Raw genomic sequence first — 27,590 nt, 5'->3', positions numbered from 1 at the left:
GAGCTGCTCTGCTCTTCCATGCCTTCCCACTATAGAGAACTAAAGCCCTTTAGAACCATATCCCAAGTAATTCTTCCCTCCCTTAGGTTGTTCTTGCATTTGAAGCACACAAATGCAACAGTGATGAGTACACCTTGGAGACCTTTCATTCCTTCTCTTTTATCTCAGCAGCCCATCGAGAAACCACACAGAACATGTATGTTCAGCCCACAGTCAGTTAGGCAACAAATTGTCCCCAGGAACCCCCTCCCAGTCCCTTCTCTCCTCCCTGGGCGGAGCTGGAAGCTTCTCACATGACACTCTCATTACCTCCCCGACCCCTTGATGCCCCCTTTTCTTGTGCCATGAGTGACTTGTAGGGCTTCCCCAGGCTGGGAAGGGTCAGCTCAGCCTTGTTCAGCTCCAGCTCCTGTTGGTACAAATGCTCAATGACGGCCACTTCAATTGAGTCTCCCAGTACATTGGTCATAGTATGCAGCCAGTCACTGGTGAAGGAAAAATAGATTAATGGGAGGGGGTGAAAGTCTCCTTCAAGAACCCAGAGTAGACTAGAAGGGCTTCCAGGCTAATTCACAACCACATGATCTAGAACAGGCCCTGCTCTTCCTCAGATTTCCTTCCTAACAACATCATTCCTTATATCCTCAGAACTCTTCTTTAATTTGTGACTCTTGTTTCTACATATGACTAACCTAAAAATGATTAGATATGAGAGCCTGATGTAGATGGTTAGAGATTAGAATCTGATCTAGAGTGTTAGACATTCGGATCTGATTCAGACTGTTATACATGTGCATCTAATGCAAAGTATTAAACATGAGCATCTGTAGATGTAACCAACAGTCTTATTAAATAAGAAACACAGAACCAATGCAAAGAAGAAAGTCAAGAGGTCAGAGCTAAGAGCTAAAAACCTTACCCTTCCTCTCGCAGTAGTCCTACCTCTCCAAAAGAGACCTACTTCCTATGTCTGTCTTTTTTTATAGAGTTTTTGTTCTGCCTTCTCATTGGTTGTAAACCCAACCACATGACCTCCTAGTCACTGCCTGTCTGTACAGAACTCCAGGCCTTCTATGGTTGGTATTGAGATGAAAGGCGTGTGTCTCCAATGCTGGATGTATCCTTGAACACACAGAGATCTACCTAGCTCTGCCTACCAAGTGCTGGGATTAAAGGTGTGTGCCACTACTGCCCGGCTTTTGCTATGGCTCTAATAGCTCTGACTCTTGGGCAACTTTATTTATTAACATACAAATAAAATCACATTTCAGTACAAATAAAATATCACCATAAGCATCTGTTGCAGATTATTAAACATGAGCATCTGACACTGATTATTAAACATGAGCATCTGACGCAGTGTATTAAACATGAGCATCTGATGCAGAGTATTTAACATGAGCATCTGGTGTAGGCTTATTAGGTACAAGTGTCTGGTGCAGACTATTAGATATGACTGTTTGATACAGACTGTTTGACATGAATCTATGTAGGTGTGGAGCAGGCTGGGATTGTTCAAATGGAACTTTAGTCCTTCTGTACAAATGGGACTTAGTCTTGCTCACAGTACCTACATTGGAATGAAAATTAGCATTTTATGTAAATTCCATGTTATAAGAAAAGAAATGAGAGAGGGAAAAAATGGTGAAAGGAGGTAGTGATGTAGGAAGTATAAAGAGGAAGAAAGAGAGAGGAGAGAAAGAAAGAAGGAAAAAAGAAAGAGGGAGAGGGGGAGGAGGGAGGGAGTGAAGGAAGGAAGGAAGGCAGGAAAGAAGGGAGGGAGGGAGGCAGGGAGGGAGAAAAGAAGGGAGGGAATGAGACAGGTGGAGAAAAGGGAGGGAGAATGGAAGAGAAGAAAAGGACAGAGGGAGGAGAAGGAAGGAAACAAAGGGAGGAAGGAAAGAAAGCAAGAGAGGAGGGGGAGGAACAGGGTAGGGGTGGCTCCTCCCTGCTTATAGATTAGGAGTCACTGTCTTCAGGTGTGCGCCCTCCCACAAGCCTACTAAGCTCCATGGCACAGTCTCACAGCAAGACACACAAATGGCTCTTCTGTGCTCAGTGGATCACAAACAGAAGACATGAATGTGGGGAGCAGAGTTGTGGGGAGGAAAGCTGACCGGGTGGGAAGGAGTTAGAGAGTGTGCAAAGTAACCAGAAAGCATTGCATACATGCCTGACCTGTCAAAGAACAAATTTAATTAGTGAAAAAGAACAGAGGAAAGACAGGAAGGAGAGAAGAGAGAGAACATATGCATTCATAGGGTTCAGTGCAAAAATCCACCAAAATTCTTTTGTCCATCATCACAGGTGATCGTATAAGTCAAAATTCTTCACTATTTAAGGCAGCAGGTAACTTGTGTTTTCTTTTCACTTCTAAAATTCTTCAGAAGTAAGATTTCACTAAGGAAAAAACCATGTAAAAATTTTGAGTTAAAAAATATTTGAACACTTTTGTATGATTTTTGTATGAAATGGTCTGACAAGGAGTGGGGGAGGGGCTGATAGGTGGAGACCACCTTTTCAGAATTCTCCTCACTCTGTGTCCCAAAGATGATAAATCTATGGGCTTGGAGTCCAAAGCCATCACTAACAGACCATCCCAATGCCTCCCTAAACCCCTCAAATCCTACAACCATGTCCTTGCAGAATCCTTCATAAAAGTTATGAGAAGAGCCCAGGGTCAAAGCCAAGTCACACTCACAGGAACCAATCCACAGCTATGATCAGCATGATGTCGTCTGTGGGCAGGCTGATGGACGTGAGCACAATCACCATGGTGACCAGTCCTGCCTGGGTGATGCCAGCTGCTCCTACACTGGCAGTTGTGGCTGTGATGTTGTGGGAATTCCGGAGGAAAGAGAGAACAGATGATTGGAAGATCAGGAAGGGAAGGGCACCTTAAGTTAAATTCCCAAGCCAACACAGAAAGAAAAATATTCCATGAACTCTCTTTGGATGGGAAACTAAATTTAAAAAGTTGAAGTCACAGAAGCAAAAAGAAGAAACTGTGACGCTGGGCAGATGGGCTGGGAGTTGGGGAAATGTATCTCAAAGGGTACAAGATGTCTAGATACCACATGAATGGCTTTTGGAAATCTAATGTATGGTGTGGAGGGTGTGGCTAATGATGCTGTGTTTGTATTTCAAAGAGAATAAACCTGAAGTCTCTTCTCACTATCAGCAAAGAGAAAGAGAACCGAGAAAGGGAGAGGAGAAGAGGAGGACTGACAGAGAGAGAAAAAGAGAAGGAAGGGAAGAAAGGAGAGAGGAGAGAGGAAGGGAGAGGAAAATAAAGAGGAGATGAGAAAATGAGAGGAGAGAGGAGACACAGGCAGCAGAAGAGGGTGTGGGGGAAGGAAGGAAACCATAGGAGACAAATAAAATAATCAGCCTGACTGTTTTGATCATCTGCAGAGTGCACAGGTAGCAAATCATCATGAAACACATCTTCAAATACACACAACTTTTGTCAGCTGTCATTCAATAAAGCTGCGGCTGGAAAAGGAGAGTTGTTTATTAAAAAGGCAAATACAGATGAGATAGGGTGCATTCAGGGTGGTATGACCATAGGCAAATGGAGAGAAACTCAACGCAATTCCACTAAATTCAGGAACGAGTCATGTCTGTCCGCTTTCCCCATACTTATTCAATATAATTCTTGAAGTTCTAGCCAGAGCAATAAGACAACATAAGGAGATTAAGGGGATACAAATTGGAAAGGAAGAAGTCAAGCTTTCCCTATTTGCAGATGACATGATAGTATACTTAGGTGATGCCAAAAATTCCACCAAGGAACTGATACAGCTTATAAACACCTTCAGCAACATAGCAAGATACAAGATCAACTCAAAAAAATCAATATCCCTCCTATAAACAATGGACAAAGAAGCTGAGAAGGAAATCAGGGATACATCACCCTTTACAATAGCCACAAATGACATAAAATACCTTGGGGTAACACTAACCAAGCTGCTGTGGATATTGTTCTATATAAATAAAACACTGGTGGCCAGTGACGAGGCAAGAAGTAGGTGGGACAAGGAGAGAGGAGAATTCTGGGAAGCGGAATGCTGAGGGAGAGACACTTCAGCCACCGCCATGACCAGCAGCATGTGAAGATGCCGGGAAGCCACCAGCCACGTGGCAAGGTATAGATTTATAAAAATGGGTTAATTTAAGATAAAAGAACAGTTAGCAAGAAGCCTGCCACGGCCATACAGTTTATAAGTGATACAAGCGTCTGAGTGATTATTTTATAAGTAGATTGTGGGACTGCGGGGCTTGGGGAACCTGGAGAGAAGCCCTCCAGCAACAAATGGCGCCCAACAGCTCGAGTTTCCACCTTAAACCTGAGAATATTTAATAACCAATTCTAAACAGAGCCAAAACCAGGTTCCTGCTTCTTGTCTCATACGGGCAGCTAGACAGCGCAAGACGCAGGTTTGAACACTGGCGGGTTCCTGGCGGGTGCGTTTGACTGGCACTATGGCGGGAATGAGGCGTCTGCCAGCGGCACATTATGCTGTGTGGTAGATTTAGTCTTTACTAGTATTTAAAAAAAAAAAAAAGGTTTCTGGGCTACATGCTGCTTTGATAAAAGCTTAGACCCACTATTTCTGAGACTTGATGACTCCCAGAGCTGGCGGAAAACGTACCACTACCATGTTGGGAAGCTGAACTGGGCGGAGCCAGCAGCCACAGCGCTGTTTCAGGCTCAGAAGGATGCAGTTTAAAGCAATAGGCTCGAGGTAATATAAAACATAAGCCACGTAAAGATGGCTACCACACAGAAAATCTAGATTATGTTCTCTTTGATATTCGTAACTGAAAAAAAAAACATTTGATTACAAAAGCTGTTGAGTTATGCCAAAATGTATATTTTAAAGGTACCTTCACTTCAAAATTTGGATTTAAGGATATGTTGCTTTGGAAAAGAGATTCTGCTTTTGTTTCCACAGAAAGCCAGAGGCTGTGGACTTGTTCCAGATTAAGATACATCAGGTTTCACCAGCCAAGACCCCCTGAAAGGTCTCCGATGACACCATGGCCCAGATGATCCAACATCCAGACTGGTTTCAAGGCAACTGGTTCACACAATACAGCCTCAAGGACTACCCCATAGGCTTAAAATTTCCTTTGCGTCCCCATAAGATACAGCGCCCCCCTCCAGCAGGAAGTAGTAAGAGATGCTACGCCCAAATTTCCAAATATACCAAGCTGGCTTTAGAGGTGGAATTGGCTCACTCCCCCTCTAAACCCAGACATATTGCTTTAAAAAAAAATGGTTAGGCAATTCTTGTGTCCCAAATCAGAAGAGCCCTCTGGTGTGGGACAGAGAAAACCAATATTTTTATTTAAAACAGATTGATTATAAATGTGATCTCTTTCTAAAAAAGAAAAGGGGATATAATATAGATATATAGGAGGATATAGAGATGATAAGATAAAAGGATAGATTAATTAACCTACTTTTAAAGAACAACTTGTTTAAAATGTTTTACATTGGTATAGATTTTAGTTTATGTTTAAAATGTTTTACATTGGTATGGATTTTAGTTTATTGATACAAACTTGAAGTTAATATTGTTATACTGTGTATATATATATTTCTATTCTTGTTTGAGGTATTATGTTTATGTAACTCATTTAAAATTGTAATGGATAATTAAAATAGATTAATAATTAGTCATCTATGATAATCATATTTGTAGCCATGTTAGTTAAGTCTTCTAGGTATGCATAGAGATATTTCAGATAGATAGGTAATCTTCAAACACTTCATAGACCTAGAGAATATGGCATTTAAATAACTTAGAATTCTGTTGACGTGAGACACAATTGCTCCTGGCTGCACCAATTGATCCCGAGAGAATGTTGGGCTTCTAAGACATTTCCATTTGGAAGTTTGTCTTTTGGCACAAAATGGCCTACTGGGCAAAGAACTGCCCTTGCCTTGATGGCTGACAGTACAAATGCAATGCTGTCCTTTCTGGACAAGCGGGACACAAGGAAAGTGACCACTGTACTCTGCCAAGACAGGGTAAGATGGTCTCTCAAAATTCCTGCTTCTGAAAATGGTCTGTCAGATATTCTAGGCCTGTAGCCAATCTAAATGCACCAACAATACTGAGAAACATTAGGTGACTGTCCAGGCTGCCAGCTGTCTTGGTCTACTCTTACAAGATTCCCGAAAGTTGCTTGCATCCATCTACCATTTCTCAGGTACCATTATGTTCCTTCTCAGGTCTTTGATGTGGTTAAAAACTAGATAGTTGTAATTTCCTCAGTTATGATAAAAGATAAGTTAGATATAAAACCTTAAACTCACAAATATAAGATAGATAGGACATCTTCTTTAATATTGTAACTATAATTCTTCCTCGGTAATTGTTTTGTTATATATAATTTTACCATGTTAAAGTTAAAACCTTCCTTTTTTAAAAAAAAAAAAGAAAAAAGGGCAAGTGCTGTGGATATTGTTCTATATAAATAAAACACTGGTGGCCAGTGACGAGGCAAGAAGTAGGTGGGACAAGGAGAGAGGAGAATTCTGGGAAGCGGAAGGCTGAGGGAGAGACACTGCAGCCACCGCCATGACCAGCAGCATGTGAAGATGCCGGGAAGCCACCAGCCACGTGGCAAGGTATAGATTTATAAAAATGGGTTAATTTAAGATAAAAGAACAGTTAGCAAGAAGCCTGCCACGGCCATACAGTTTATAAGTGATACAAGCGTCTGAGTGATTATTTTATAAGTAGATTGTGGGACTGCGGGGCTTGGGGAACCTGGAGAGAAGCCCTCCAGCAACACCAAGCAAGTGAAGGACCTATATGACAAGAACTTTAAGTCCCTGAAAAAAAAATTGAAGAAGATGTCAGAAAAGGGAAAGATCTCCCATGCTCATGGATAGGCAGGACCAACATAGTAAAAATGGCAATTTTACCAAAAGAAATCTACAGATTCAATGCAATCCCAATGAAAATATCAACACAATTCTTCACAGACCTGGAAAAAATAATACTCAACTTCATATGGAAAAACAAAAAACCCAGGATAGCCAAAATAATCCTGTACAATAAAACAACCTCTGGAGGCATCACGATCCCTGACTTCGAGCTCTACTATAGAGCTACAGTAATAAAAACAGCTTGGTATTGGCACAAAAACCTACATGTGGACCAATGGAATCGAATTGAAGACCCTGACATTAATCCGCACACCTATGAACATATAATTTTTGACAAAGAAGCCAAAAGTGTACAATGGAACAAAGAAAGCATCTTCAACAAATGGTGCTGGGGTAACAGGATATCAACGTGTAGAAGGCTGCAAATAGATCCATATCTGTCACCGTGCACAAAACTTAAGTCCAAGTGGATCAAGGACCTCAACATAAATCCAGCTACTCTGAACCTGCTAGAAGAGAAAGTAGGAAGTAGTCTTGAACACATTGGCATAGGAGATCACTTCCTAAATATAACACCAGTAGAACAGACAATGAAAGAAACAAGCAATCAATGGGACCTCATGAAACTGAGAAGCTTTTGTAGAGCAAAGGATACAGTCAACAAAGCAAAGCAACAGCCTACAGAATGGGAAAAGGTCTTAACCAACCCCACATCTGACAGAGCACTGATATCCAGAATATATAAGGAACTCAAGAAATTAGGCATCCAAACAACCAACAGTCCAATTAAGAAATGGTCTATAGAACTAAACAGAGAATTCTCAACAGAGGAATCTCAAATGGCTGAAAGACATTTAAAGAAATGCTCAACATCCCTAATCATCAGAGAAATGCAAATCAAAACAACTCTGAGATACCACCTTACGCCTGTCAGAATGGCTAAGATCAAAAACACTGAAGACACCTTATGTTGGAGAGGATGTGGAACTAGTGGAACTCTCCTACACTGCTGGTGGGAATGCAAGCTTGTACAACCACTTTGGAAATCAATATGGCACTTTCTTAGAAAATTGGGAATCAATCTCCCCCAAGATCCAGCTATACCACTCTTGGGCATATACCCAAGAAATGCTCAATCATACCACAAGAGTACCTGCTCATCTACTTTTATATCAGCATTGTTTGTAATAGCCAGAACCTGGACATAACCTAGGTGTACTTCAACTAAAGAATGGATAAATAAATTGTGGCACATATACACAATGGAATACTACTCAGCAGAGAAAAACAATGACATCCTGAGGTTTGCAGGCAAATTGATGGATCTAGAAAAAATCATCCTGAGTGAGGTAACCCAGACTCAGAAAGACAAATATGGTATGTACTCACTCATAGGAGGATCCTAAATGTGGAACAAGGATGATTGGACTGCTGCTTACATCACCAGGGAGGCTACCTGGAAAACAGGGCCCTAAGAAAGACACGAGAATCACCCAATGACAAAGAAATGGCTGAGATCTAAATGAACAACCTGGACATGAGTGGGAGTGATGAAGGGAAAGGGTCAAGGGAAAGAGAGCCTGTGGGAATGGGAGATCCCACCTGAATCAAGAACAGAGAGAGAAAACAAGGAATAAGAGACCATGGTAAATGAAGACCACATGAGAATAGGAAGAAACAAAGTGCTAGAGAGGCCCAAAGAAATCCACAAAGATACCCCCACAATAGACTGCTGGCAATGGTTGAGAGACAGCCGGAACTGACCTACTCTGGTGATGGGATGGCCAAATACCCTAATATTCGTGCCAGAAACCCCATCCAACGACTGACGGATCTGGATGCAGAGATCCACGGCTAGGCCCCGCGTGGAGTTCCGGGATTGTAATTAGTGAGAAAGAGGAGGGTTTATATGAGTGAGAATTGTTGAAACCAAGGTTGGATAAAGCACAGGGACAAATAGCCAAATGAATGGAAACACATGAACTATGAACCAAAGGCTGAGGGGCCCCCAACTGGATCAGGCCCTCTGAATAGGTGAGACAGTTGATTAGCTTGGTCTGTTTGGCAGGCATCCAGGCAGTGGTACTGGGTCCTGTGCTCATTGCATGAGTTGGCTGTTTGAAACCTAGGGCTTATGCAGGGACACTTGGCTCAGTCTGGGAGGAGGGGACTGGACCTGTCTGGACTGAGTCTACCAGGTTGATCTCAGTCCTGGGGGCTCTGGGGAGGATTTGCCCTGGAGGAGGTGGGAATAGGGGATGGGCTGGGGGGAAGGAGAGGGATGCAGGAGGGGGGAGAACAAGAGAATCCGTGGCTGATATGTAGAACTGAATTGTATTGTAAAATAAAATAAAAGGAAAAAAAAGGCACATAGAGCTCACTACGTTGAAGGCCAGGACATTCCGGCCCCTCTTGGTTTTGAAGACTATTTCTTTCTTGATTTAAGTTGTTTGTTTTGTTTTTTTATTCTCATATGTATAAATGTTTACCTGCATGTATGTTGTATACTGCATGTGTGCCTGGTGGCCATGGAGTCCATAAAAGAGCATTGGGTCTCCTGGAATTAGGGTGATAAACATCAGTTATGTAAGTAGTGGGAACAAAACTAGGTCCTCTGTAAGAGCAGCAAGTTCTCTTAACTCCTGAGCCATCTCTCTGGCCCACGGAAGACCATTTCTTGCTCAGGTAATCTTTTTTAAAAATTAAAAAGCTAACGATCTATGTCAGTGGTAGAATACCTGTCTAGCAGGTATAAATCCTTGTTTCCACTTCTAGTCCCGCAAATTAATATGAAATTGAAAGTAGGATCTATGGGGTCACAGGTGGCCTATGTTAAAACTCCAGAATTAACTCCAATTACCCCCCCAAAAATGTAATATGTATTGTGAAGGCCCCTGAGTTTCCCAGCAAAGGCAGTAGTGCCCTCGAGATGCCAGCTCTCTCCTCAGTAGTTGAGGAAACCCCTTTCTAGCTTCTATAGCCATACACACAGAACAAGGGGAGATGATTAGCACAGAGGACAACTCTATCAGAATGGTGGTTGAGCAAATACTCAGACTGGTATTGAAGAATGGGACTTCAAGGGAGAAGACTCCATTCATGAGCTTTATACCTTGACATGAACTCAGAGCCTATCCTGCCTCATCAGGAGAATGGCAGACACATGCCTATCTTCTCATTGTGACAGAAAAGAGCCAAGGACAGTGCCTGTCTAGGCTTCTCCTCTGTTACTCAGATTTAAAAAAAATGTGCCCAGAAGAAACTTTGGGAGAAAGGGTTTTATTTTAGCTCACAATTCCAGGTTATAGTCCATCATTGTAGAGAAGTCAAGGAAGGAACTTGAAGCCGTTAGCCACAACACATCCGCAGTCAAGAGCAGAGAAAATGTGTGCATACCTATGGGTCTGGTCTCTCTCAACTTTTAAACAACTTGGGAACCAAATCAAGGGAAGAAGTACTGCCCACTTTTAGGCTGAACCTTCCCACGTTGATCTCCAACAAACATACCCAAAGGACAATGGGCCCTTCTTGAGATTATCTCCTCAGGTGATTCCAGATTCTGCCAAATGTACAATTAAAACAAACCACCACATCACTAGTGGAGGAAAAGATTCCATTCGAAAAAGAAGTGTAGGGCCCTGAGAGATGGCTCAGTGGGTAAAGATGCTGTGCTGCCAAGTCTGACAAACTGAGTTCAGTCCCCAGGACCCGCATAGCAGAAGAGGAAAACTGAATCCTGTGAGTGGTCCTCAGAACTCCACATGTGCACTGTGACACACACACACACACACACACACACACACACACACACACACACACAAGAGCACACACACATGCAGGTGCACAGGCACAAATGTAATTTTTAAGCTCTTTTAAACCAAGTGGCTGGAGATAGTTCAGCAGCTAGGAGCACTTACAGCTCTTGCAGAGGACCCAAGCTCTATTCCTGGAACCCGTATCAGGCAGCTGCCTATAACTCCAGTTCCAGGGAACTTGAAGCCCTCTTCTCATCTTAGAAAACACCTTCACACAAGAGGTGAACACAGACTCAGGGAGACACATACAAAATAGAAAAAAATGTGAAGTGTAGTTTCTACTGACCATGTATCACACTCACATCCTTATAAGCCAAAATATTATTCCATTACCAGGAATGATGGCACATGCCTACAGTCCCAATTAGCCAGGTCAGAGAGAGAGGGGGAGGGGGAAAGGGAGAGAGGGAGAGAGAGAGAGAGAGGGAGGGAGGGAGGGAGGGAGGGAGGGAGGGAGGGACGGAGGGAGGGAAAGAAAGATCATAAGTCAAACCATCTTAAGTCAGGATGTGTCTATGGAAGAAATTTCCAACGAAGAAAATACTTTCCTTCACAGAGTTTACATTTTCATTTTTGTATGATAGGCAGACAATAAGCAACATGGATGAGTAAAAAATCCCCCATGGATACAAATGCTGTGGAGCATCCTACATCCTTCATCCAAAATACTGGAAGTCAGAAATATTGCACATGTTGCTTTGTTGTTTTTCAGATTTTTTGATATTTGCATATACATAATTTTATATCTTAGTTAGGAATGAGATGCAACTATGAACTGGAAATTTGTCAGTAGACCTTGTTCACCCAGCCTGTCCTATTCAGTTGATATTCATCGTCTCACCTGATTGTAGTAATCTGGCCCAGGTTGAGCTCATAGTTGTTGACTTGAGCAAAAAAGATGGCTGCCAAGGCCTCATAGAGTACAGTGCCATCCATGTTGACAGTGGATCCACAGGCATCAGGAACCTGGTGATGGGTCAGTCCACACCCAGGCCCTCCTCCAGGCATCAGAAAGTGATAGGCAGGGTTGCAGAGCTGGGGGAAGAGAGCTCTGGAGGCTGAGAATAGGGAGTTGAAGGATGGGGAGAGGGCAGTAGCAGCAAAGGGCCAAAGGAGGGCTCCCCTCTAGCACATGGAGAACAGGTTGGAATGTGAGCAAGGAGTAGAAAGTGGGAATTACAGTTGTGCATGGGGGAGTGGGACTCCTAATGCAGAGAGAACTCAGAGGTAGACATTCCCAGAGGAATGTCTCTTGACCCATTCACACCAAGATTTTATGACAGTCTATTCCAGATTGCTGACTTCCACACCGAAGCCTAAAGATGATGGCTAACTTCAATTATCAAGAACTGAACCAGGAACTACCTAAGAGGAGAGTCTCCATGGGTCACTATGTTTGGTCATCCTATGGGAATCATCTATGTGGGATTGTCTTAACTAATTCATATGAGAAAACCCAGCCAACGATGAGTGGTGCTATTCCCTAGGCAGGGGGTCCTGAACTATTTAACAGTGGAGAAACCAAGCTGAGCATATGCAAGAAAGCAGCAAACATGCATTTATTCTCTGTGCCTGAGTGTGATGTGACTAGCTGCTTCAAGTTCCTGTTTAGATTTCCCCACAGTAATGGGCTATAACCTGTAATTGTAAGCCAAATAAATTTCTTCCTCACACACTAAACTACCCTTCATCAGGGTATTTTGTCACAGCAACAGAAATGAAAGTAGAACAGTAAAAGACAGAGTGTTTTTCTGCACAAGAAACAACCCAATCTACAGCAGCTAGGGCTCTCCCCAACTACTTCACAGAGTATACTTTCATTTGACTGGCAACTTAGTAGAAAGAGTAGGCATCTCATTTGGGGTCAGGTTGTCTGCAAGAACTGACCCCTGTGTGGTCAGCTTTATGCTATGAAACTTAAAGCTTGGACTCAAGTCTTTGGCCCTAGAACAAGACATTGCCTACTGCAAAGCACCCAATTCAATTTCAACCTTTGCCAAGCATCAGAAACAACACTGGAGGTGGGAGCAGGGGCTGATTAGCTCCATACTGATCAGATTGGTTTAATTCTATGTACAATAGTATCAATCCAATTTAGCCCCAGATCAAAGATCAAAAGGCACATTCTCCAATCATCATGAGGACAATAAAAATATTTTCTCCTATCTGTTTGGATCTTGGGATACTTTGTCAAGCTGTTTTAAATTTGGATGGTGAGAGATAAGGATCACTTTTTTAAGCCCCTAAAAGCACAAACAGGAGAGGAAAGCCTAAGAAGCCAAGACTCTCTGAGCTTGTGTTTCACCCCCAGTACCACCTTAAACAAAGAACTGGCATCTGTCTCTCCTCCTTATAACCTAGAGAAACAAAAGAGACAAGGAGGTTATGAGAGTCATCACAAGACAAAGACTATATCCCCAAGTATAGGCCACCGGTAGAAAGCTTCAAGAGTTACCCAATACTATTGTATAACCAGAAGAGGTGTTTGGAGTGGTGGAGAGGAGAGTACCTAAAAGAACCTATGAAAGATGAAGAATGGACTCAGGGAGAGTTCTGGGAAAGGCCATACCTGGAAGAGGTACCTATGGCTGTGATGAGGGCCTGTAGCGGGCCCCCAATGAATGGGAGGGGGTTCTGATGGGTGACAAGAAGGCAGATGAGGGGCAAAACACCACCAGCACGGAGGAACAATCCAATGATGACAGTCAGAGTATACATGCCCAGCTGACCTCCAAGGGCAGCCATGTCTTCCGTTTCCAGGATGAACATAGATGAATGAGTGAATGAATCACAGAGTGAATGCACAAGTGAGTGTGTGAGTAAATAGATTAATGGAGTTATGAACTGCTGAATAACTCACTACAGAAAGATATGAATGAACTGATGATTTGATGATTAAATTAACTAACACACAGATGAATGAGGGGCCAAATGTCTCCAACAGTCCCATCAGCCTGGTCACCGTCACCCCCAGGAACCACCACCACTGCCTCACCCAGGCACATGCACCCACCAACTACTCACCAGATGCTGATGCCCACCAGCCTCATAATAGCCTCATTGAGGCTGTCAAAGAAGTCCCTCAGGACATGGCCTTTGTGCTTCATGCTACCAATGACCAACCCGAAGGCCAAGAGAAGACCACAAGGCCCAAGGTATTGATGCCACTGGCTGAACCAGGCACAGGCACAGTCTCCTCAACGTTTATCACCTCCTGCAGGGTGCCCAAGGCTTGGGTGACATTTTCCAGGATGCTGGTTTCATTCTCCACTGAGGATGGGGGAGACATGGAGGCCCCCAGTTCTGACCCATTCTCTGTCCTTACAATCATCCTGGTTACCACTCGTGTGCTGTACTGCATTTTAAACTGAAATGCAGAGAAATTGATACCAGATTCAGTATGGTGGTTAGCTCTTTCATAAATATCACAAAAAAAAAAACAAATATAAAAAACTGGAGTTAGGCCTGTGAGGCCCTGTGTTCCATAATTCTCATTTGCACGAACACACACACACACACACACACACACACTGAAAATATAACGATAATGATAATAAAAAAAGAAATTAGTGACTGGCATTTGCCTAATATAAACAAGTCCTGGGTTTCATCCTCTTCACCAAAGAAAAGAAATGAGTAACCAAATAGTGAGGATGTTAAAAACCAAGCATAGAAAATGGATATATAGTCTGCATCTTTATGTCTAGCCTTCAGTAAAGGGGTTGCTATGCGCCCCCTGCTGGCCAATTTCAGTCCACTACTTGCTTCTGTAAATATAGTTTTACAGGAAAGTGTAAGTCCTCTTCACATGTTGCCTGTGTCTGCTTTTCTACTATGAACCCCAAGCTCATGCTCAGACAGATTTTAGCACATCTATGATCAGAAGTCTCAGAAACTCGACCCCAGCATCCTAGCCTCCATGAATTCCATAACCTGGCCACCCTTTGCATCACCAACATAGCCATGTGTGGTACACATATTCTCCCAGAATCGTCCCCAAGGTCCCCCCACTCAGGCCCTTCTTCCCACCCTTCTCCTTGGGAAGTAAGCTCCCTCTACCCTCCATCCCTCCTTCATTAAACCATGTGCTTCTCCTAACCTGTTTGAAGCAGGCCTCCACAAGGTTAGGTGGAAACATATTTCTGCACAAAAACATCAGAGAAGAGAAAGTGGTTAGAGTTTGGGAGTAAGCCAAAGGACACTGATAACCATGGCAACCGTAGCAGCAGACAATATAGAAATGCATGGTGTGGGCCCAGGGTTGAGCAAAGTACCTGCCCTTCATCATCTGACATAAACCCTGCAATGACCCTAGAAGTAAACACTGTAAACATCTCTAGCTTCCACAGGAGGTAACCAAAGGCCAGAGGAGATCGCCCAGACCCATAGAGCTGCTCAGAGTTGCAGATGTAACTTACCATGGATTGATTATAATTAGGCCCCACCCAAAGTCATGGATTCTGAGTGCCATAAAGGTGATGGTGGAGCCTTGGACTAAAGAAGTTTACAGAGTAATAGAAAGTGGCCTTATTTTTGATATGCTTGCTCTTGATAACCATCTTGGGCTCTCTGCCGTGTTATGATGCAGCTAGAAGATCCTCACTAGATGCTGGTGCAAAGTTGTTGGACATCCTAGATCCCTGAACATGAGCTAAATAAACCTTTGTCTTTTGGTTCTTTGGTTTTGTTTTCATTTTACAACTAACTCAGTTTCAAGTATACTTTTCATTTAAATTTTAATACACTTATTCAGAGGCACAGTGCCATGGTATACAGATAAATGGTAGACAACTTGTAGGAGTCGGTTCTCTCATTCCACCATGTGGATCCTGTCAGGTTGTCAGGCATGGTGATAAGTGTCTTTACCCACTAAATCATTTCACTGGCCCTAACTTTTATTTATTTAGGCGTGTGTGTGTGTGTGTGTGTGTGTGTGTGTGTGTCTGTGTGTGTGTGTGTGTGTGTCTGTGTGTGTGTGTGTGTGTGTGTGTGTGTGTGTGTACACATATGCCACAGCATGTACATGGAGTTGGGAGGACAACTTACAGGACTCTGTTCTCTCCTTCCACCACGAGGATGGTCCAGAGGATTGAACTCGGGTGGTCAGGCTTGGCAGCAAATACCTTTATTCACTAAGCCATCTCATTGGACCTCAGCTAGTGTATAATAGCAGCAGAGAACACCGTAAGAGTTCCTAAACTCTTCCGGTGCCAAGTCAGTACCATAGGAACAGTATGACTGGATTTGACATTACTTCTGACAGGTAAAATCTTTTTGGACTAAGAGAATCATTTGCACGGGTTGGGGTTTTAGCTCAGTGGTAGATCACTTGCCTAGCAAGTGAAAGACCCTGGGTTCAGTCCTCAGCTCCAGGAAAAAAAAGAGAATCATTTGCTCACCAAAGAGGTTATGAACACCTATTGAACAGCAGCAGCTCCTCTTACTCCGTCCTGGGATACTACAACAGTGTCCTCTCCAGCCTCAGAGCTCAAAGATCAGACCTAGACTTAGCTTTCTTAAGGATATGCAAGGATCCAGGGCAGAAATGGCAACCAATAGTTGCTTCCTTTTCCAAACTAGATCCACCTTTTCCTGTAGTCTCTCATAGAAAAGAATTGCTGCATGCATATCTGGAAGTCCCAACAAAATGAGAATGTCACCTGACCAGGTCCATGAATGCATGAGCTGTTGGGACAGTCTGAATTTGGCTCTCATGGTGCAGCCCCTCCTTGGAGCCTTTCCCAAGATGGATGATGGTGACCATTAGGATCCCAGTGAAAACCACAATGACTGTGGTCACCATGTAGTGCACAGCTGCCCACATTCCCATCCTCCCTGTTGCCTTGTTGTCCAGGGATGCCATACCTAGAAAAAAGATAATGCAGTTCGTGCAACAGCACCCATTCCTTTTAGCCTCCATCTGGTCCACCCATTCCATACCATCAGCTCAAACTCATTGCACATCCCTTAACTGAAGATGTCCACAAAAAACATGGTTCACCTTCTAATGCTGAGAGTTATCTACACAACAAATTTTATGCTATCACAAATAAATATATTATCAGGCAAAATATAATTTGATTATAGTTTATTAAGTTAATAAAGGGAGCTGGTAAGATTACTCAGTGTTAAGAACACATACTGCTCTTACAGGGAACCCAAATTCCAGTATCAACACAAATATTCTGTGGCTCACTACCACTTGTAATTCCAGCTCCAGGGTATCTGATGCCCATTTCTGACCTCCATGGGCACATGCATTCATGTGTACATACCCACATAGACACATGATTAAATAATAATAACAAAATAAGTATATAAAAGTAAATAAAAGTTTTGTGTCACTTTGAAATAAAGTTTTACAGTGTACAGTGTATACCCACCACCTAGAGATGATCTGAAAGAACACGAGAGGAGAGGCATAGGTCATCTGCAAACACTACATCAATTTACAGAAAGGGCTTCAGCATCCTCAGGTATTGGTGTTTATAGGGATCTTGAAACCAATCCACTGGTGGTTCAACCCAGGGATGATTCAGTTTTTGATTCTCAAGCTAAAAACAAATGGACACATACCACTCCATTTTATTACTCCAAATAACTGCACCAATCACAGTACTTCCCCTTTACTCTAAGTTAACCTTTCAACTTCCACCCAACCCTCTCCTTATCCTGCACCATAAATATCACAATCATTGAAGTCTTCATCCCAGGGTCCACCACAACTCCCACCACACTTGAACCCACCCCTTTCTACATTTAGCCTGGATACTGTTCATGCTGTACCTATATGTCTCTTACCAGGCCATGCAACCATCCAGTTGCTATGAGTTTGAGATACTAACAATCTGCACTTTTCTCCTGAGAGTGATCCTCAGCAGAATGGGAGCTTCCTCCTCCAGAAATGTCCCATTGTTCTGCAACAGTCAATGATTGCTGGTGCAGGGATTCAGATGAAGACAGAATTGGTGGTGAGAGACACCTCCATGATGTTGCTCACACTTCAGAGCCCCTGCCCAGTGGGAGCACACTGAGACACCAGCCTTCTTCTGAACACATGCCTTTGCTTAGCTTCCTTTCCCATCCTGTCCTCCTATCTTCACTTCTTCATGTGTTTCTCCCTTGGTGAGTTTCTGGTGACCAGATCTACATGTCAGGCTTGGCTTCAAAGAAGCCCAACCTAAGAAACCAGCCTTGATCATTATTTCTGTCCCTAAACCCAAGGCTTACTAAACATCACCTATGGCCTAAATCTGGTGCACTATTTACTTTTGTAAAGTTGTATTGAAACACAACTCTGGTGAGTAGTTTTAGTTGTTAACTCAACACGAGCAAGTACCACTAGGAAGAGAGGCTCAATGGGGAATTTTATAAATCAGGTGGACCTGTGGCATGACTGGGGGGTCCAGATTACATTGAAGGAGGAAGGACAATCATTGTGTGTAGCACCATTCCCTAGGAAAGGGATTCTGGACTGTATACATGTAGAGATGTAACTTGATACAAATAAGCATGTGTCCATTTATTTTCTCTCTGCTCTTGGTTGTGGGTGGGTTATGATGAACTGCTTCAAGTTCCTATGTTGTCTTCCCTGAGTGATAGACTCTAACCTGGAACTGTGAGCTAAAATAAACCCTTTCTCCCCTAAGTTGTTTTGTGTCAAATATTTTATTGTAACAACATAAATGAAACCAGGGCAACAGCCATGCACACTTGCTGACATATTGCCTATACATGCTCTTCTACTCCAGCATCAAAGGTGAGCCATAAAATGAAGATCCGATGGCCCTGAAGCGAAAACAACTACTATCCAGAAGAAAAGGTGCTACATAACACATCAAAGCTCCTTTCCTTCCTCCACCCTCCATCCTGGCACCTCCATCCCACTCACTTCCTCCATGTTCAACCACATTCCATTTATCATCTACCCCATATCCAAGCTAACTCCCCTGACCCTCCAAAGCCTTTCTTCCCCCCCTGGAGAGACCAGAGCTCTGGCAGGATGGGATTTTACCTTCAACAACAAGTACAAGGAAGTTATTGGGACACAAGGATCCTGTGACAGCAAGACTGAAGCAAGATCTGGGCACAGCTTGAGTTGATGTGTTTGGAAAGGGCCCCCATTGGTGGGGAAGCCCTGGCTCTTTTCTCAAGTGTGGGCTTGGAATGGGTCCTGTAGATGCACAGTGGCTTGGGGTCTCACCTGGGACAAGGCTGGAGATGATGAGGGGGAGCACCAGCATCTGCAGCATCCTCATGAGCAGCTCACCAGGAAAAGAGAAGTACTTGATCTGGTGGTAGAAGAGCTGGTGTGGGCGCAAGGCAATGCCAGGAAAGGTTCATGGAATGAACTATGAATCTCAACCCCAAGCACTGTCCATCCATCTCTAAAAGAGTATACTAAGGTGAGCAGTGACTATTCTAGGAGGTGCATTTGTGTACATGGGTATTACATGGATTTGTGTGTGCATGGATACATTTGTGCATGGGTATGTGTATGTGTGTGTGTGTGCTTGTGTTATAGAGAAATGTGGGTGTTTGTGAATGAATGGGCATGTATAAAAAGATGTATATATGGGTATGTATGTGCATGTGTGTATGTGTGTAAGTATGTGTACATTTGTGTGAGCATGGGTATATATATGTGTGTGCATGATGAGGATTTGTGTGAATGAATGTGTGCATGTAGTTGTGTGCACATGGATATATATATGTGCATTGTATGCATTTGTGTGTGCATAGGTGTGTGTGCACATTCATATGTACATAGGATCATATATAAAGATATGCACATGCATTTCTTGGGTGTGTCTATAAGTATGACTCTTTTATCTGTGTTATCATTTTCTTTTTTTTTCAGATTATGCATACAGTGTTCTCCTGTGGGCCAGAAGTGACCTGTCCAGCAGGCCAGGTTATTCGAGGGTCTCGAGGAGGGACCACCTGTGAATCAATGGGGGGCGAGAGGGAAAGGAGACCAAGCGCGTGAAGAAAGACAAAGCAGTCTGAGTTGCGTCAAGGCCTCGTTTATTGACTGGGTGTTAGAGCTTATAAACAGGGCTTCAGGTAGGGAGGGGGAGCAGGAGTGAGGAGAGGACAAAGAAAATTCCTAAGGAGGGTCAGCAGGAGGTCGCTTTGGTCCCAGGCCCCTGCAGCTAGCTGATTTAAAGAGGTTTATTTAATCCTACATTCCTAGGTTAGACTAAAAGCCTCTTATTTACACGAGGCTTGATAAATCGTGGCAGGTAACACAAGGTTCAAGACACAGCTGTCCAGAGTCGGTCTCCAACATATCCTCCTCTTTTCTCAAAAATGGACCAAGTCCATGTGATGGGGGTTGTGGAGGTCCGAGAGAGCCTCTGTCTTAGGCTATACAGGGGGACTCCCACGCATGGCAGGTGCCATGTTGAGCTGGTCTCAACGACCTCTGTACACTGTTGTCTCCTGCGTGGGCCCTGTACTATTCCCGTCATTGAGTACTCTCTAGCAAGACCGTGGGGACGTTAGGGCTTTAGGACACTGAATCTGAGTCCTTGATGGGGCTCCTGGCCAGACTCCTTGGAATCTACTCTGTGATAATGAATCGAGACGTGTCGTGGTAAGGCCGAATCAATCTGATTTTTGATAAACCGAGTCAACTGCTGAAAGGCCCAGGGACCAAAGGTAATGAGAAGGAGAAGGAAAATAATCAGGGGTCCAGGAGGGTGGGGATCAGGGTAGAAAGCCAAGGGGATTCTTTAAAGCTTCTATATAGAAGGGCAAACCCTGCTCCTAAGAGCAAGAGCCGCATCTTACTGAAGCCCCATAAAGGCTAATAAAGGAAAAACCCACAAGATTACAATTCCCATACAATTTCGTTTCACAAGATCATGGTCTGGGTACAGAGTGATCACAGACAGGTAATTTGCGTCAACAGGTACATTTTTCCTGAAACCTCAAAGGGGAGGGGGGTATCAAGGCGGGAGTGGAGTTTACACACAGGTCATGGTGGTCCTTCCTGGAACACCTGCAACTATCCCAGTCACAGTTGAGCACATCTCTTACCAGAAATCTCTTTACATTGTTATATGGTTGCAGGGGACATTGAACAATGGCTAAGTCAGTTTGCTCTTGGAACTAGATTTTTAGTTTCTCATTTCCTGGTGCTTGAAGTTTTCTCTATTCCTGAGGCTTGGGGGTGTAAGCCTGAAGGGCTAGAGTCTTTCATTCCCCCATTTTCTTTTGGGCAAATTTTAATCTTAAAATTATGGCATTACATTTGGTACCTCATGGCCTATTTTAGTAACTCATGGCCTGTAATGGCCATGCATAGTTCATGTATAATTAACCGTCTGGTCTCTATGCCAGGGAGTTTTCTTTTGACCCAGCATTTCAGCCTTTTTTGAACAAGGAAAATGGGACGATGTATTCTCTTCTGAACTGCTTCAAGCTGGCATTGGGGTGTCGTTATTAGGGCCCCTCCCCCAAAAGGCTGAAAAGCTGGTCAAAGACTGGGCAGGGGGCATTTGTCAGTAGCATGTAGCTGCCTGACCCCATAGGGACAGAGAAGAATCATGTTAGCTGGGCTGGTCCACGTTAGCCTTTAGCACGTCCGGAGTCCACAGTCATCTGGAGCAGTGGAGTCAGCAACTGAAACTTGGAGGTGTCTGCCAGCCAAGTAGAAATCTGTTGAGACAGATTTGAACTAGGAACAGAGGTTAAAATTTATGAATTTATTTGGAACCCTTAGGTTTATACCCTTAGTAATAGGAAAAGCACTAATCCCAAGACCATGAGAGAGGAAAAATACCATCTTTAGGAATACTTATCTGGGTTCTTTCGACCTCTGTGGAGTGGGTCTATGTTTTTATGACTCTTTTGATCCTTTGAGGCCTTTTTGCAGAATGACATAAAAGTTTTAGATACATTAGTATTACCAATCTGTACTGAAATCCATATTGTAGACAAAGCAGATAAAGGGTATCTGTAAAACAGCAGAAGTAGACTTATACCTTTGAGTCCCAACAAGAACTACAGATTTGGGCATTTTACTTCTGTCCAGAAAGCCAGGTGTAAGTTGGACAGAGATTTTAAGCCTGGTGAAAAGCACTTTTAGGCTTACATTAGACATATCTATATGACATCTAAAACAAATCCAAAATGTTGAACTTGTGACTGAACAGTAAGTGGTCATTGCTCTACCAGCTCATCAGGACTCCTAAATGTTAAGCTCTGAACCATAGAACAGGAGAGTAATCTGAAACATATCTTATTTTAGATTCATATCCGAACCTTTATGATTTATTTAAATTTTTACATCTTAGAACATTTTCTTAAAAGTGAGCTTACAAGCTAGCTATGGCCTTGCAGAAAGATCTGGTTGTCTGATGCTGCCATGCTGACAAAATTAGAGCTAGCCTAGTCATCACACTGTCAGAGATCTGAGAAGGATAAACTATATCTGAGTGCAGACCAAGAAGCTTCCAAATCCTATAAATTACAGTGATCAACCCCTTACCCAGGTTTCTATAGTGTTGGAGGTACCAGTCAGAACAACATCAATCTTTTACCACCATCAAGCCCATAAGGCAGAGTACCTTTTCTGTGGAATAGGGACACGGAAGACTGACAGTGTCCTACTACTTGTCCACAGTCTGGGCTGGGTCCTGGAGGCAGGTGTTGCATTGGGGCATCTTGCCCTGTGGTCAGTGTCTTTCGAAATTCAGGTGGCATCTTTTTGTCATTCCATATCTTCTTTGGAGACCTTGGGAGTCATTGCTAGGAGCTGGGGAGCTAGGAGTCTCTGTTTCTGATAGTAAGTTTTTAATCAAATAATTTAAATGTCATATTCATCAGATCATTGACAGGTTTGAGGACAATTATCTATTAAATGTATCTGAGCCAAATAAATCTAGGCCTAATCTTGAAAATATCTCTAAGTTTGGTAATAATGACCAGGCTAATTTGTTCTCCTATAGATATATTAGTCAAATATACCTCTCAGTTTGTTTTATTTTAAATAGAACCGTTTATGCTTTAAACTAGTATCTGGATAGCCAGATGACTAGTATTAACTTGTATTCCTAAACACAAAGGACATGCATGCAAACTCAGACATTCAAAACCAAACATACATGTGGCCACATTTTCATTCATACCTGCAGAGTAGACAGACATTTTTAAAACTATGACCCTTTGGAGTCTCCATGTAACAGCAGAATAGCAAGAGAAAGAAATCTGAAACATGTTTACTTAAACTTTAAAGTTAGACCTTAAAGTTTCATTATATTTTTTTAAACTGTCATGACATGCTTAAGCCTTTAAATTTTTATATCTTAAACTGTTTCCTCAAGTCAAAAATTCATTTATTTAAACTTTTATTTTAACCAACAATAATTTGAAACCAATTTTCTTAAATGATGGCAAGTATTTGTAACACATTCAACTCAAATGACCAAAACCCATGTAAATTTTTATTTTTCCTGTGAAAACAAAAGCATAATTTCCCCAGTATCTTGAACTGGTAATTTAACATTTCTTTATTAAGCAATATCAGTGTTATGCCCAGATCGCGTCCCCAAAGAAGCCACTGGAGACCTCAGGTACAGAATGCAAAAGCAAGGTTTATACAAATGAAGTTTACAAGCCTCGGCAGGGGGGCTAGTTCCAAACTTCTCACACACAGCAGGGAGGTTGGAAGGAGCACATGTCTTTCTTTGTAAGGCTAGCACAGACCACATAATTCATCTCCCACCGCCCACATCCCTCTTTTAGGTTCATATCAGTAGTTTTTTATGTTATGTTGGTTCATATCAGTAGTTTTTTATGTTATCTTTATTTCTCATTAGTTTAGCAACCGTGTTTAGGAGTTTATGAGCTGTCTCCCGGGTTTGGGGAGTTTGGGGAGTTTGGGATGTTTTATGACCACTTAGTCTCTGTCAGATGGTCATATATCCTAACTCTGTGTTTTCTTAAGTTTCTGTAGTTGATAAAGCCACCTGGAAAAAGGCATCTAAGTTCTTATCTACATTTAAGAATCCTGGTTTTAGCTTCTCTTTGTCTGTAGGGGATGAAGTTGTGGGGGGGGGGGAGGTTACTGAGGTTTCACAATCAGGACAGAGAAGGGTTAACAAGAGAAATTCCTAGCTGGCAGAAGAGACTTTGAAGTTATCACAGTAAAGGAAGGGAGGGGGAGCAGTGGTCATAAAGTATCTCCTTGGCTGCCAGTGTTCCTGAAAAAAAGTTTTTGTTAACTCCTCTGACTAAAGTCAGATTCTCTGTTCAGTGTTCACACAGTTTTGTCAGTTGCAGGCAGCCATTGCCCTGTCCGGAGCAGGACATGAGAATCTTAGCCCACCTGTACCCAGAGCACGCACCCCCACCTTCGTGAGAGCAGCCAGCTGCCTGCAGTCCTGATAGCAAGAGAGCTAGGGAGGGAGGGAGGTGGCCCTCGCTGTGCCTCTCTCTCCTCCCCGCAGGAAAATAAGGGAGATGAGTAGTAGAAACAGATGACATTTACACAGACAATCCAAGTGCCAGCACATCAGCACTGAGATGATGATGGCCTCACTCACAGCAAGCAAGCCCCTCGATTGTGGCTCGCACATCCTTCTGGTGGGCTAGGCAAAGGTCTAGTGGAGAAGAAGGGGACTGTCCCATAGCGTCCGTCACAGTCAAGTCAACAATGAGAACAGTTAACACACTACACACAAGACCAAGGGCACACGAAAGAAAAACTTTGCCCCAACGAGACAACCAACAAAGCTCCAAGAACAATGACAGCCTGATGTGCTCTGTGGAGAGTGACCCTCCAGGCTCAATCACACCAAAAACAATCCAGATCAAACAGACATCAGGGGGCTTTCACATCCCTGTCAGTCAGACATGTACCTTATTTCTTGGAAGAGAAACAGAGTGTAAAGTAACAATGACCACAATAAAACATACAACAACAACAAAAAATCCCCCACAAAATGGCTCTAACAATTTCCCGGAACAAAATACAAAGTGGCACTTCCTCCCACCATGGGGAAAGGTACCCAAAAATGCTCCTCTCCTGAGCACTCCCTGGAGGAGACTCCTAAAATCAAATGGTCACCTCTGAGGTGGCCCCAAATGGCTCGGGACTAGGGGGTCCCTTGCCCAAATCAGGGAATGAGACGTCTCTCTTTCCCTCCCAGGATCACTGTCCGGACACGTCTGTCCCAGTGAGAGCCTGCAAAGTACAAATCAGTCGACTGGCACAAAACTTAACGAGACAAGACAGAGACAGAGACAAGACAGAGAGCGCTCTTACCGGTAGATGTCAATAAACCTCTGGACCCTTGAGGGTCCCGGTGGGTCTTTTGGTCTTTTGTTCAATGTGATTTGTGACAACCTCACTCTTACCGTCTTCTGGGATGGACACATCACTTAATAGGTCCTCAGCAAGTGCCAGAAGATGTGACACCCTACTATCCTTTTCTGAATCCTTTAAAACATCTCTGATTACTCCATAGAAACTAAAGAATGCATCGGGGACGTACTCTCCGTCCTTAAGTAAGTTATTGATAGCCTTTCCAACTTTATTCCACGTCAAAGGGTGGATGCCCGGGCCATTAATAACCAGCCAGGGACATTTTTCTTCCACAAAATAGAAAAACTTAATTAAATCTTTTTTTTCTTTCTTTCTTTTTGACTCTTATTCCCCTCTCCCTGATTTCTTCATTTCCTTAATGAAGAGAGCCTCTTTAGAGAGTGCTTTACCCATTGATTGATGAACGGCACTTACCTCAAGGCTGCCCACGGCGCACGAGTGATGCTGTTGGGGCACCTCTACCCTAGTGAGTCTGGCCAGACCACGTTTTCTCTTCGCCGTCCAGTAGTGAGCCGCCGTGCCTCGAGCCCCACGTTTGGGCGCCACTTGACCTGTCCAGCAGGCCAGGTTATTCGAGGGTCTCGAGGAGGGACCACCTGTGAATCAATGGGGGGCGAGAGGGAAAGGAGACCAAGCGCGTGAAGAAAGACAAAGCAGTCTGAGTTGCGTCAAGGCCTCGTTTATTGACTGGGTGTTAGAGCTTATAAACAGGGCTTCAGGTAGGGAGGGGGAGCAGGAGTGAGGAGAGGACAAAGAAAATTCCTAAGGAGGGTCAGCAGGAGGTCGCTTTGGTCCCAGGCCCCTGCAGCTAGCTGATTTAAAGAGGTTTATTTAATCCTACATTCCTAGGTTAGACTAAAAGCCTCTTATTTACACGAGGCTTGATAAATCGTGGCAGGTAACACAAGGTTCAAGACACAGCTGTCCAGAGTCGGTCTCCAACACAGAAGAAGGTACCAGACCTCATTACAGATGGTTGTGAGCCACTATGTGGGAATTGAACTCAGTACCTCTGGAAGAACAACCAGTGCTCTTAACCACTGAGTCATCACTCCAGCTCTATGCTACCACTTTCAAATATGGAAGTGCATATGAAATTGGGCTTCTAAGCATGTAGATGTAAATGCATAGATGAGTGTGTGAAAGTATTCACAAAGTCCAAGACAGCTGGCTGTGGTATCCTTGGAATCCACACTGTCTAAATAATCAAGTACACATGGAAATTTTTAGGGGGAAATTATCTGTGGAAAGCAGAAAAGGGGCTATTTGGGGAGAGAAAAGGAACCAGCAGAGGGTGACTAGGTAAGAGGGGGTAAAGGAAAAAGAATATGATCAAAGCACATTGTATACAGATATGAAGATGTCATGAGGAACCCATTATTTTATACAACCTCATAATTTCTTAAGTTGTGTCTGTTGAACGTGTAGAGATTTTTTTCTCTTATCAATATTTCCTAGACAATACAGTATAACAACTATTTACCTAGCAGTTACATTGCTTTGGGTGTTACAAATAACCTAGAGACCAAGATAGCCACAGATCTGGCAAACACTACCCCATTTTATTTAAGGGACTTGAGCATCCACAGATAACAAATGCTTGTGGACATCCAAACCAATAGACAATAAAGTTCCTTAAATAAAATGGGGTAGTGTTTGCAGAACCAATCTCTTAAGGGTATGATGGATAGCTGCATATTTTTATGAACGTTAGCACAGTTTATGTGACTGCACTTCTCAATTAAGATATATAAGATATATTCATATGTAAGATATATTTATCCTTCTCTGTGTGTAGTCGTAAAGTGCATGTCTGTTCAGTGTACTTGCGGATGCCCATACCCACACATGTGACATCACATCGTGTTCATACAGCTGTTTTTGTGCATGTATGTGCCCTCTCTACCTGAGTCCTCTGATGGGCTAAAGGATTGTGCGATGAGTGCACCAGAGAGGGTGGGTAGTTAATAGAAATCCCGCCTCCCAGAAGCAGAGCTCACCAATGATCACAGCACTGACTGTGAGCAAGATGAAGGCATTTCTGCGCAGAAAACGCCACACATGCTCTCTGATCATGGACTGCAGGCGCATGCGCATGCGCAGTGCTCTCTGCTGCCAACTGTCCTGAGGTCACCAGGAGAGCTCACACCACCCACGTGCTTGCTGCTCTGCCTCAGGAACAGACTGTTGCCATGGCTGCTCATCACCTCTCTCTGGGGACAGAGGAGACCAGGTCTGGTGAGGGAGGATTCCAGGAAAGGAGTGGGTAAGGAGGAGGGGCAGGCACTTGCAGCTCAGAAGTCAGGGGAGGGGCGATGCCCATGTGGAGACTACTGAGAGCCTGCCCTGGATGAGATACAGTTTTTAATCCCAGCAGCAAAAGGTTAAGGTCTTCGGACCCAAACACTAGAGAGGGTGGTTAGAGACAGGGTAGAAAAACAAACAAACAAACACACACACACAAACAAAACACACAAAATACTGCACACCTTTCAGGTTTTCTGCCTCCAGCCTCCTTCACTGAGATCATCTC

The 27,590-nt window shown here is 43.4% G+C and overlaps 1 long non-coding RNA gene and 1 pseudogene across 1 annotated transcript in view; one reads left to right on the top strand and one right to left on the bottom strand.

The window, feature by feature from the left end:
* Nucleotides 1-273: 273 nt before the first annotated feature.
* LOC143270150 (excitatory amino acid transporter 4-like) lies at nt 274-27,570 on the bottom strand (annotated as a pseudogene).
* LOC143270157 (uncharacterized) overlaps nt 27,221-27,590 on the top strand; it is a 40,353-nt gene continuing 39,983 nt past the window's right edge. Inside the window, exon 1 of the long non-coding RNA XR_013047133.1 lies at nt 27,221-27,323. This is a non-coding gene — a long non-coding RNA (uncharacterized LOC143270157). The remainder of the gene's footprint in view (nt 27,324-27,590) is intronic.

This window comes from Peromyscus maniculatus, chromosome 22, assembly GCF_049852395.1.
Source record: "Peromyscus maniculatus bairdii isolate BWxNUB_F1_BW_parent chromosome 22, HU_Pman_BW_mat_3.1, whole genome shotgun sequence".
NCBI lineage: Eukaryota > Metazoa > Chordata > Mammalia > Rodentia > Cricetidae > Peromyscus > Peromyscus maniculatus.
Note: the sequence above shows the minus strand (reverse complement) of the source record. Positions and strands in the feature narration are given on the sequence as shown.